The 13,670-nt window shown below is 37.6% G+C and overlaps 1 long non-coding RNA gene across 2 annotated transcripts in view; it reads left to right on the forward strand.

The window, feature by feature from the left end:
* The window catches only part of LOC105073068 (uncharacterized), a 60,409-nt gene that overhangs the window by 13,112 nt on the left and 33,627 nt on the right, over positions 1 to 13,670 (forward strand). For both annotated transcript variants that reach the window (XR_012506163.1, XR_012506157.1), the window contains exon 4: positions 384 to 487. This is a non-coding gene — a long non-coding RNA (uncharacterized LOC105073068). The remainder of the gene's footprint in view (positions 1 to 383; positions 488 to 13,670) is intronic.

The following is a 13,670-nucleotide window of genomic DNA, read 5'->3' on the forward strand; positions in this document are numbered from 1 at the left end:
AAATGAAGACCTCACAAACCCTAGTGCATATTGTCTCGGGCTTACTGAGCCAATTCATTGTCATCTCGAAGGGCCATAGACAGCAGTGGCGAGGAGAAGATACAGGCAGGTAGACATTCATGTTGGGAGATTGGGAGATACAGTGTGCACAATAAACACTGTTGGCCTAAGTTGGTAGAGAGAACTAAAATAAAGATACTAATTTTGAGAACATTGGATCAAGGGTGTAGAAAAAGGTTGTGTTCACCAAGGGTGGGAGAAGGGTCACTTGGAACAAATAGGATTCAAATAACATGGAAGAAGACACTCTTTGATAAAGCTTCATATTGATCTCAGGCCAGCATGTAAAGAGACAAGAATATCTTATCTGTTTCCCAATGCAGATGAATGTCAGGTGGAGTCTCAGAAGTTGAGGTGATTTTGACTGCTCCACACATAACTGGACACAGTCATATTTAATTTGGAGGCCTGCGTTTGATCACACAAGGTGAGCTGAGACAGTCCCTTACCTGGTGGGTGATTCTAGGTCACCACCCAGCACTCCCATCTCTCCTTCTCTTTGTCTTTCCTACTTTCTACTTCTTGCAGTAACATTTAAGGAGGACCACATATTGTTGATGCTTTGAAATATAGCCTTCATGGGAAAGTTAAAACTTGAATACAAAGTAGATATTAAAATAATCAAAAATGCCATGATTATTGAGGAAAACGCGATTTCTGAGAAAGCTAAGAGAATGTATAAATATGTATTTATCTGTGTTTGGGGTTTTCTAAACTGTTGATATATAGGCCTTGTTAAAATCAAGTTTACTATATTATCATCTAGAATACACACCAGATTTCTTTGAATTTGGTTAATTTATATAAAGATTTTTCTCTCATGCAAAGCAGAGAGGCTCCAGGACCTGTAGTGAAAGGCAGGAATGAGCTTCAGGGCCCGAAGATGAAGTCAAACGTGTTGCTGATTTAATGACAATCACCCTGCGGAGTCTGTAATAAGCACTACACGATCAAGAAGTGGCAATTTCTATTCAAAATGGTCCCCTGTAGATGACCTATTATACACGAAAGTGAAAATAACTTCCTGCATTTAACATAAACTGCCTTGATCCAGAAGACGACCAGTTTCTGCACTTAGTGCCAAGACATGCGTGATCAGTGAAGGAAAACCTCCCAGTCCTTTTCTCATGGACAGATGGTGGGCCATGGCCTGTCCTTGGCTCCATATGGTCATATGGATGCTTCTTCAACCATAATGGGGTCAAGTGAAGGCTTAGACACTTGGGAAAACAGCATGTTAGAAGTTCATTCACAATGTGTGGATAGATCTCTATCACTGGAGAAAATTGAGGTACAGGGGTGGGGGATACTTCTGTTTTTGGTGAAAAGAATTTTCTGGGCTCCTTTAACTCAACTTCTGTTGGTCTATTGCCCCCTTAAAAGATGATCATGCAGATAATTCACAGTAATGTTTATATGAATCAATGATCATTCAAGACAGTCATCTTAATTTTTAGCTTTAGGCCTTCTTCACATTTGAGTTCATTGACTGGGAAACACCTGTATTTGAATCAAGTGTCAGAAAAGTAGCCTCTGACTCGAGCCATTTTCCTGGCTGTATTTTTTCCAGAGTTGTATAGCGTATTTTATGAACAACTTACTTAATAGTGTTGTCTTCTTTACAGTATTCCATTAAGTATTCAAAAGCTTTATCTGCCCATCGAATTTCTCCCCCTGAAAATGTATTCCTGGCATTTCTAAAATTAGATTCTTACAGAGGAAAAAAGAACTTTGTATTTATAACGCAACAAATTGTGTGCTTTGACCACTTAACAGATGATGTATTGGCAAGTACTCAAGGTTCACATTGTGGTCTCATTTTGAAATTGGGATTCAAGAAGACTTCAGTGTATAGTGGTCTGTCTCCACGTGTCTTCTTCCCCAATCCTGCTTGTTAGAATCAATGTAACATCCCAACTGTACTTGTTACAGCATCTACCACATTCATTTCTCCAGCTGTGCTCATTTTTCCATATGAAATACAGTTCTCCAGAGCATCTTGTCATCTTTTCATTTCTTCTGTGGGCCTTTGACAAAATAGGTACTTGATAGTGCTCTGTACTGGCAGTCCTAGTGTTGGTGCGAGAGAGCCAAGCTTCCCACATCAGTTTACTCCTGCTTTGGTAGAGGTTGCTCACATGCCCGCAAGTCAACCAGCAAACGGGTCTAGAATATGGCAATTGCCTAGTTATTTCAGAAAATTTAAAGCTGTGGTATAAAATAGTTCATATGAGTGTTGGGAATCATGTGAAAACAAACTCTTTTTCTTTTTGCTGTTGGACATGTCTTTTCTCTAGAAAGTTCTCTTTTGTCAGTTCCATGTACTGCAGTTTACTTGTTTGAACTAAACTACTATTAAATTGGAGGTTAGTGTTTTCCCCAGCTTTTCTTATAGTGACTTTTATGTTACCTGATGGTGCACATGAATTAAACGGACTCACCAGAATTCCTTTCGGTGTTATATTTCCTTAGGTTCCAAGAGCTAAAAGTACATATTTCCTCTACTGATAATGATGGTGAAGGTGTTCAGAACACACCAGCCCAAAACATGCCTCTTTGGCATATTGATTATTTTGAGATAAAGGCACTTAAGAGACATTGGATGTAGGAAGGGCTCTCTGACTCCCCGCCCCTACTACCTTTCTACCTAAAATCAGGTCACACATAGTTCCCCAGAGAAAGTTACCCTCCCTGTACCAGTAAGAGAAGGACATTCTTATTAGTGGAGACTGGGAATGAATGCCTAAATGAATCTGTACAAACAAACCTACTAAAGTAACCCTAACCTTCCATGAATTTCCCCCATGGATTTCTTAGTCACTTTCCCATAATATCCTATCCCTAAAAGCTTAAGTCCTCTGCCTTTGTCTTGTCATTTCTCCGCAAATTTGTGATTTTCTGTCAAAAAAGTATATAAACTCTCAGTCCTAATTGCTTCTTTGAGTCTTAATTTTTTCCTATGATGGCTCCTGGGTGCATACAAAAATATTAAATAAAATTGTATGCTTTTCTCCTGTTTTTCTTACTTCCAGTTAATTCTCAGGCTCAGGGCAGAGCCTGAGGGTAGAGGAAGATTGTTTTCCTTTCCTGTACTGGCCATGGTTCAAGCCAATTATCATGTCCATTTATTTAAATATGAGATGGGAATTATGTGTTTAAGGAGTTAACAGCTAGAATGTGACATCTATCCCTAATTACTGTCCTTAATTAACAAAGTATATGGAATGCGTTCTCTTGATTTCTCAAACAGAAGTCCCAACAAACCAGAAAGACACAAATGAGCCATCCCGCTTACAACCTTATGTCAGTATGTGCTCTCTGCAGGGCTGTGTTTCCATATCCAAGGCATTCTTCCTCCTCAGATTGAAGGTAAAATATCTCACTCTTAAGCCTGGGGGTCAAATAATTTCTTTATTTTACCTGGCAATTATGAGGTTAACAGATAGTAAATAATCATTATTAACTATAAGTCAGATGAGTTTACTTAGAAATCACTAATAGGTTATTGCTATAAAGTAACCTTGAAGGCTATTTTGTAAGTTCAAGATGGGAGCTCTATGTTATAAAGAGTTTGTAATCATCAGCTAGCTGAATTTGGACACTATTTTCCCTAATGATGGGTGTGGATGGGAATGCAGCCAATCTCTCAAAGTGACCTCAAACATTCCAGGAATGCAGTATGACCCTTCCCAAAGATGAGATGGTCCGCAGGAGCATTACCATGTGGGATAAAGAGTCTTCATTTACTTCCCCAGAGGATCTGAAATGAAAGGTTCATATGATTCTACTTCCAAAGGCTCTGTTTTGGCTCACTTCTGGGAACTCCCTTGTGTAATGATAATGGCTTCTTTCCAAACTATGTTGATGCTAAGATAAATTTACTATATCTTAGAAGAGGAAGCTGTTTCCATCTTCCATGTTGTAAAAACTGTCTGTTTAAGTTAACTGCTCTTATGTTTTCTATATTTAGAGAAAATTTTGAAACATTAGGTAAAAATTAGAAACGATACAACTTTTGGAATAAGTAGGACTTTAAAAAAATCCACAAAAACCCTGGGTTGTTTAAGTTCTGTCTCTACCATTAACTAGTTATTTGCTCTTCAACAAATGATAATTTCTCTACCTTTCAGTTTCTTAACTTGAAATGAGAGTAACAAAACATGCTGTTAAAGATTCAATGATAAAAGTATGCAAAAGGACCTAACATCTCCTGGTGTCAACAAACAAACAGACAAATACAGAGCTGGACAGTAGTTAAAATGGTAAACAGATTTTATTCAGAACTATTGCAGTAAGGGAAAAGAGTCCTCACTATAGAACTGGGTGCAATTCCAAGTACAGTATGGGCAAATGGGAATTTATAGCCAAGAAGTAGGGTAGGGTAAGTGGATGGAAAATAACTGAGAAGAAACCTCAGAGGTAAGGGAGATTCTAGCTAGACTGACACGACGGGATCTTTGCTGAAGACAGACCGTGGTGGTCAGACATCACCTGTAGGATGGTGGAGAATGAGAACCCCAATGAGATATCGAGGCTGGACAGATTTAGAGGATGAGGGACTCTTAATGAAACTGATCTATCAGGGGTCTTGCTAAAGTGGGATTTTTACAAAGAAGTGCACAGGTGGGCTTAGGAGAAGGTTCAGGAGCCTGACTGAAGTTTGGTCAAGCAAAGGATCTTCGTCATGGGTCACAGTCTGCTGAGTAAGTCTGGACTTATATTCTTCCTATTATCTTAATATTTGGGAACTCGTATTTTATTAATCTATATAATAAGAGTGTTTCATTTCTTTGACATATTGAGTTATTTTAGATTTCTGAAATAGTAATAAAGTGAAAAGGCATTGGAAATAATTTTACTTTTTTTTTAAAGTTAATATTTTTATTTCTAGGGTTAATGCTACAAGGTTATACCGGATATCTATGAATAAATGCTACAGCTATTGAGAAATATTAGTAAAAGCTTTGAAATTTAGATTCTTTCTGTTTCAAAGAGTATGTGAGCTCAAACTGTGACACAACTTCTGTGCATTAATCGCTCTCAGACTCCCACAGAAGCTTCCATTATGCCTTGACAACAGCTTGCCATCCATTTGGCAGAAATTTTACCCTTTGAGAACAACCAAATTTCAAATTGTGGAGGTGTTTTCTTTCTTTTTTTCTTTTTCTTTTTCTTTTTTTTTTTTTTTTAGATGAGAGCTTTGGTTTTATTACTTTTTTTTTCCTGCATGCTTAGAGTAAAAGGAAATCCAAATCTTTAGAGGTAAAGCATTTAATGAGGATAAATTTTGCATTTTGATCCAAGGTATATTTTTAAAACATCATACTCAGTGTGTATTGATTTGCAATTACTTCCTAACAAAGAGATACCACATACTGAATTCAGGTGGAAATAGACCTTTCCGTGGGCCTGGCAATACATTTCCTCTTTGAGAATGGCTTTGGATTTTCATGGCCTTTCATGTAATTCTTAGTTTTAAATCTTTGATAACAATAGCTTACTCATCTTAGTTTCTCTCCAGTTATCCTCACTTCCACACTTAAGAATCAAAAAAGCAAACAGCAATATACCAGGATGACTTGGAATAAATACGAAGTCCTGGGGAGGGGAAGAGCTTTTACATTACATTACATTACATGTCAGATCTACAGTTCTAACTTCTGACCAGAGTATAGTTTTATATTTTAACATTCTTTGGTTAATTCATACCTATGTTACCATCTTAGTGTATTCACTTACTCTGATGCTACAATGTACTAATCGGTTCTCTGAATAAGAACTATTGAGTCTAAAATTCAAGTTAAGCAAATGACCTAAGTCAGATGATAAAAGGAAAACACTTCAGAAATGCTATTTTGAAAGCAAACTAAAAGCAAATTTCATAAATCTCAGCTTTTCATTTCCACAGAAAATTACAGCTACTTCAGATACCATTAATTACTGTAGACTCTGTCAAGGCAGCATTTGCTACAAGCTTTGAATAGGGCTAAGAGCTTTGACAAAAAAGAAAAATTAAAAATCATTAAAATTAAAATAATGGTTTAGAAAACACTCATGTACACACATTGCTTCTATCTCACTACATTTATTTCAGAAGTAGAAGTTTTGCCTACTGCTGCTGACCCAGCCAAGGTTGCCTTCTTTTGTGTTCTTAGAGAGGAAAACTGAACTTCTGAGAAATTAATTAATTTTACTAAGGTCACACAACTTGACAAGAGAAGTCAGCTGTCTCATCTAGGTTTGCCTAATACCACTGCTTTATTTGTTCTACCCTGTTTCATGCCTTGACACAGACAGTTAACTTGAGATCTCTGCCCTGAAAAACTGTCTAAAGGGAGAAATAAGTATGTAAACAACCATTTATAATACACTTGAAAAGCAGGATAAGTTTTACTCAGTTTCACGGGAACTTTTAAAAACCTTGTTTCTAATTGAGCTGTGATTGACATAAAACATTGTGTAAGTTTAAGGTGTACAACCTGTTCATTTGATACCTGTACATATTGCAACATGATTGCCACTGTCATGTTAGGTAACACTTCTATCACATCACATAAATATTTCTTTTTTGTGGTGAGAACCCTTCAGATCTAGTGTCTTAGCAACTTTGAAGTATGGAACAGAGCACTGTTGACTATAATTACTATGCTGTGTGCTAGCTCTTCAGGACTTTTTCATCTTTTAACTGCAAGTTTGTATCATGGGAACTTTTTGATGCGATCAACTTGGTCTTGAAACCTCAGGGAATATTTTTTGACGAACAGGACTGAGGGGGAATAGAAACATTCAAGACAAAATGGGAAGATGGGCATGACAGCAAGAGGAAATAGCATAAGTAAATCATTAGAAACAAAAGAGAAGATCTCGAAGTCAGGAAATCACAAGGAGGTACGTGTGATGAGATCCTAGAAGAGAAGAGGGTGCCTGGAGTCTTAAAGTCTCAGAGATCACGCTGAGGCATTTGGACTCCATACTACAGGCAATTAGAAGCCATGGGAGGATTTTAATCACGAGAGGAAATGTCATTTACTTAACAAATATTTGAGAGCTTATTATTTCCAGGCACGAATCCTCTTCATAAATTAGAATAATTTCAGGCAACAATATAGAAGATAGACCAAAAACGGAAAAGACTAGAGGCTGTTTCAAAACATTTGGGCAAAAAAGACAAGACACAATTGAGGTGGAGACTAAGTCCACTTTGCCTTTTGACTAACTATTGTCAGAGGGTAAAATAACAGCAAGCATGATTTTGGTAGCTTTCTTGGCTCATCTTTATTCCCCTTACCAGCCAAGGCTCTTTATCCTTTCAATGCCCAGCAGACCTCTAAGGCTCCCGTAAGTTTCTTGTGAATTCAGATGCTACTGTCTGACTCGGTCCAGTCACCAGTGTATCTCATTGTCTGCCTGAGATGCTCTTTCAAGTGGAAGTCAAGCTCAGGAATCAAAGTGGTTTTTTTTAGTGTGTGTGTGTGTATATATATACACACACGAGACTAATATATACATATTTATTACAGTATAGTCAGTTTACAATATTGTGTCAATTTCTGGTGTACAGCATAATGCTTCAGTCAGACAACGAATGCCACAGAAAGACAAAAAGTCATAAAGGAATACTATGAACAACTATATGGCAACAAATTGGACAGCTTAGAAGTAGGAATCAAACTTTTTGAGACAACTCACCTGTATAACCCTCCACAGGCTTCTGCCTACAGCCCAGGGCTGTAAAGCTCTTCTGTCTCATATTGTGAAATCTTTTCCAAGAAGCTTAAGCCACTCAGGAGCAACACTGGCTCAGTCTACAGTCCTTTTATGTAAAAACACACTAAGAAGTGAAGAGGATCCTTCTCTGCTTCTCCAGACAGCTTATGCTACCAACACTTTGACTCATATCTTTTCCCCTCTTCTTTTAATTCTCTTCACATTGCAGTTACTGCATGAAACTTTAAAAGCATTCCTGTAAGAAGGGTAGATATGAGGATAGGAAAGTAGTTTCAATAATTGAGTTTTATCGTAAAGCTAGTGTACAAATGCACTTAATTAAAAAAAAATCTTTATCCATGGTCCCCGGGGCCCAGATTTGTGGTTCATAGTAGAAGATAGATTTTTCATTTTCATTTTCATTTTAGGTTTTACTTTTAGTGCGTTTTCAGGTTCACAGTAAAATTGAGTGGAAGGTGTATAGACTTCCCATGTACCTGGTGCCCGCATACACGCATGGCCTCCTCCATCATCAGCATCCCTCACCGAGTGGTACATTTGTTGCAGTTGTTGACTCTACATTAGTGCATCTTTTCTTCCAAAGTTCATGGTTTACATTAGGATTTGCTTCTGGTGTTGTACATCCTCTGGGTTTGAACAAATGTGTAACGACATTTATCCACAATTGTAAGTATCATACAGAGTAGTGTCACTGTCACATAATTCGGCTGTGCTCTGCTTATTCATCCCTCCTGACAACCACTGATTGTTCTACTGTCTCTATTCTAGAATGTCATATAGTTGGAGTCATACAGCATGTGGCATTTTCAGATTGGCTTATTTTACTTAGTAATATGCATTTGTGTCTTTTGTTAGATTTATTTTTGAGAAGACTTTATTTGAAAGCTTATACAAACACAATATTTTATATCATCCTTCATATGCTTATTTTATTTTTCTCATTATCACGATAGGGTATTTAAAAACCAACGTGTTTTTTTCACTAAGCCCCATGCAGTTGCCTTCGCATCTCGTTTAACTTATCCCAGTGTGCTCTAAGAATATCATCATTTCTATGAATTTCATAATGTGAAAAAGGATTGAGAAGCACTATTTTAAACTTTATATGAAGATTTTCAACCTCGGGCTCCTTGATGGAGTTCAGTGAATGTGTAAAATATGCAAGTGCCTCTTTCTGGAGAGACGGTCAGTAGTTTTCATTGGGTTCTTCCATATCCTTTCATGACTTGATAACTCATTTCTTTTCAGCACAGAGTAGTATTCCATTGTCGGGCTGTACCACAGCACCAGAATTCAACTTGGTGCAGGTGACTAGGCCTTCTGGAGTCTGGCTGCAGCTTTGTAGTTAAAGCACTGAAGGGGAGTGATGCATTTTGAGTAGTGAGATAACACTTAATTTTTGCAGACAAAACTCTTTATGATGATATGGCCCTCAAAGAATGTAGTCATGATGAGGGAAAGTTCACAATAGTTATGGTGACAAATCCCAAAGCACTGACAACACCAGCCCCAGCTACATGCCACCCAGTGATCAAGTCCAGCCACCACTGCTGTGGTTGGTTCATCCCCAGCAGCAGCTGTGACTCAAGTACCAGCCTCTATCCTGGCTTTGGCTCCCACTTCTGCACCTGTACCCAAGGCTCCAGCATCAAGGCTGGCATCTTCTGAACCTGCACCTACTACTGCAACTAAACAAGGGAAAGCTGCACAGAAGCCAGCAGGGACACCTGTGACTGCTAGTCTAATTCCAGCCTCAGCACATTTAGGAGAGTCTTCTTGGAAAGAGTTCTTGTGACAGGTTGGTCTCATGAGAATATAGTAATGAGATCATATCAATGAGCTGGTTTCAACAACCCTGACAGGGCACAAAGTATTTTTTAATTTATCAAATATTATAAAGTATTACTGATACATTTGACTTTTAAGAGCAATTTTAGGTTTACAGAAAAATTGAGCAGACACTGAGAAAGTTTCCAAATACCCCTTCTTTGTCCCCAGACGCCTCTCTATTACTAATATCTTGCATCATGAATATTGACACATAGATTCAAAATTTATGTGAAGATGCAAAAGACACAAAAAAGCCAACTCAATATTGAAGGAGAAGAATAAAGTTGGAGGAATGATGCTACCCAACTTTAAGACTTACTATAAAGCTATAAAGCTTTGGTAATCAAGACACTGCAATATTGGTAAATGAATAGACAAATAGATCAATAGATTAAAGACCAGAAATATACTCATATAAATATGGTAAACTCATCTTTGATAAAGGAGCAAAGACAATACAATGAAGAAAAGATGGTCTTTTCAACAAATGGTACTGGAACACCTGGACATTCACATGCCAAAAAATAAATATAGACACAGACTTCATACTCTTCACAAAAATTAACTCAAAATGGATTGCAGACCTAAATATGAAATACAAATCTAAAGCATCTTGAAGATGATATAGGAGAAAATCTAGATGACCTTGGGTTTGGTGATGACTTTTTAGATTCAACATTAAAAGCATTATTCATAACAGAAAGAAATGACAAGTTGGACTTCATAAAATTAAAATTTTCTCTTTGTTAAAGACACTGTCAAGAGAATGAAAAGACAGTCACAGACTACAATTAAATATTTGCAGAAGACATATCTGACAAAGGACTGTTATCCAAAATATACAGAGACCTCTTAGAAATCAATGATAAGAAAACAACCTAATGTAAAAAATGGGCCAAAGACATTAACAGAGACATTACCAAAGAAGATAGATAAATGGAAAAAAATCATAAGGGAAGATGCTCCATGTTACATGTCATCAGGGAAATGCAAATTAAAACATCAATGAGATATCACTACACACCTATTAGAATGATCAGATCTGCAACACTGACACCACCAAATGCTGACAAGGATGTGGAGCAACAGGAATGTTCATGCATTTCTGGTGGGAAAGCAAAATAGTATAGCTCCTTTGAAGACAGTTCGGTGGTTTCTCACAGAACTAAACATATTCTTACCATATAATTCAGCAACTGGACTCCTTAGTATTTATTCAAAGGAGTGTAAAACTTATGTCCCCATTAATTGCCCTAAATTGAAAATAACCAAGATGTCTTTCAGTGGGTGAATGGATAAATAAACAGTGGTGCGTCTAGACAATGGAATATTATTCAGAAATAGAAAGAAATGAGCCACAAAAAGACATGGAGAAACTTAAAAACATATTACTAAGTGAAAGAAGCAAGTTTGAAAGGCTTCATGCTGTATAATTCCAACTATATGACATTCTGGAAAAGATAAATCTATAGAAACAGTAAAAAGATCAGTGGGAAGAGGGGGAGGGATGAATAGATGGCGGATTTTTAGGGCAGTGAAACTGATCCATATGATACTGTAACGCTGAACACATGACATCATACATTTTTCAAAACCATGGAGTGCAACACAGAGAGCATCCTGATATAAATGACAGACTTTAGTTAATATAATAAATGTATCAATATTGGTTCATAAATTGTAACAAATATACCATACCAATGCAAGATGTTAATAATAGGGGATCAGGGGTGGGACGTTATGGGAGCTCTCTATACTCTGTTCAGTTTTTCTGTAAATTTAAAACTGCTCAAAAAGAAAGAGTCTATTAAAAATACAAATTAAAAAAGAGTAATTGATAAAGTTAAAAAATATATATCTACATATTCACTCTACTTCCATGATTTCTGAGGAGGAGTCAAATGTAATTCCTAACTTCGTTCCTTCATAGGTTAGGTGTTTTTAAACTCTAGCTTCTATTAGAGTCTTTTCTTTATCTTTGGTTTCTGTAGTTTAAATGTAGATATATGGTATGCCTAGATATAGTGTTTTTTGTTTCATTTTGTTTGCTTTTCTCCTATCCTCTCAGAAGTCCTCTCAACTTCCTGGAGCCGTGGTTTTGTGTCTGATATTAATTGGGGAAAATTCTGTCCTTACTTCCGCAAGTACTTCTGTTCCGTTTCCTCTCTCTTCTCCTTCCGGTGTTCTCATTACAAATGTGTTTTTGTAGCTGTCGCACAGTTCTTAGATATTCTGTTCTGTGTTTCTGTCTTTTTCCCTCTTGCTTTTCAGGTTTGGAGGTTTCTATGAAGATGTCCTTAAGCTTAGAGATTCTTTCTTCAGCCACGTCCAGTTTCTGAAAAAGCCCATCAAAGCTGTTCTTCATTTCTATCTCAGTGTTTTTGATCTCTAATTTTTTTTTTTTGGTTCTTTCTTATAATTTATTTCTCTCTGCTTACATTGTCTATCTGTTCTTGAATGCTGCCTACTTTATCCATTAGAGCCTTTAATAATAATCGCAGTTGTTTTAAATTCTTGGTCTGATAATTCCAACATTCCTGCCATATTTGAGTCTGGTCCTGATGCTTGTTCTGTCTTTTAGTTTTTTGTTTTTTGTTTTTTCTGATATGCCTTGTAAGTTTTCTCAATAGCTGGATACCATGTATGAGGTTAAAGAGACTGCTGCGAACCAGACTTTAGGACTGTGCTGGGAACGTGTTGGGGGAGTAGAAATGTTCCACAGTCCTAGGATTAGGTCTCAGTGAGCCTACGCACTGGACCATGAGCTTCATCACTGCTTCTCAGTACCCACCCCCCTCACACCCCTTAGGTGTGACAGGAGAGCTGGAGTGGACTGAAATTGGGTATTGCCTTTCTCCCAGGTCAATTAGGGCCTCACAAAACCAAAGCAGGTAGGCTCTGGTTAACTAGTTTCTCCTGAGGGCAAACCTTATTAAGAGGAAAAGGATGATGTCCTTTATTTCATTGATGGTTCCTTTTCCCCTTACCCTTCTGGAAGCACAAGGAGATTTTTCTCCTCTACTTACTCTAAAAAACCTGTGGAGTTCCAGGAGGTGAAACTCACAAAAGTGTGGGGGCCCACTGAAGACTGGGTCCCTCTGGAGTTTCTACCTTTCAGAACTGTCCACTCTAACCCTCTAGCAATTTACCACTTACAGTTCCGGTTTTCCTACCCTGGAGCGTGGCTTCCCATGGGCGTCTCGGCTCCGGTAAGCTGTGATTTTCTGTATTTGTCTGCCTGTCTCTCCAGTGTTGGAAACAGTTTGTTCTGTGGCCTTACTTCTCTCAGGGATCGAAGAATAGTTGTTGATTTTTCAGTTTGTTCAGCTTTTACTTGTTGTTAGGATAGAGGGTAGAGCAACTTGGAAGCTTTTTACATGCCAGACCAGAAGCTGGAAGTCTCTGATCACAGATTTTTTTTTTTTCAGTGAATCTTACTAAGCAATGTCTTAAGAGGATATAACTAGAAATATCTGTAAAATTCAGTGTCATTTGACATTCCTAAGCCTCTTCAAATTCCTAATTATTTGAGAGGGATGAGATCGTATCACTGACCGTAGCTCTTTTATTGCTTTTACTGACTTCTCCCTTCATGTTCTTCCAGAATATCACTCTGCTATCCGGGGACCTTTCCTTGGAAAGACAGTGTAGGCTTCTCTTCTCACTGCTGTCTCCATAAGGAACAGCACCAACAACTCTGGAGAATTTAGTTTTCTCCACTCTGTTATTCACCTGGTATTTTGTAGTTTAAGGACAAGTACTATGTAGTTCAGGGTACTGTGGACTTAAAAGAAAAAAAAGTAGTTGTGACACTGTATTTCAGGGTTCTCGAAGACTTTTGTAAAGTTGTGATTTAACAAAGGAATTCCCAGCCCCATTAGAGGCAGCCAGGGTTTGCAAAGATATGTTGAAGTATTCCCATTCCTCTTTCCATATCCATGCCCCCGTAATCTGTTTGGTGTGGAATCCTCAAATGTTAGTGTGTATCAGACAATGTATTAGGTCCTAGACAATGACCTTGACAATCCAACAGGACTCTCTTGTTGATTCTT

Source organism: Camelus bactrianus, chromosome 1, assembly GCF_048773025.1.
Source record: "Camelus bactrianus isolate YW-2024 breed Bactrian camel chromosome 1, ASM4877302v1, whole genome shotgun sequence".
NCBI classification, from domain to species: Eukaryota; Metazoa; Chordata; class Mammalia; order Artiodactyla; family Camelidae; genus Camelus; species Camelus bactrianus.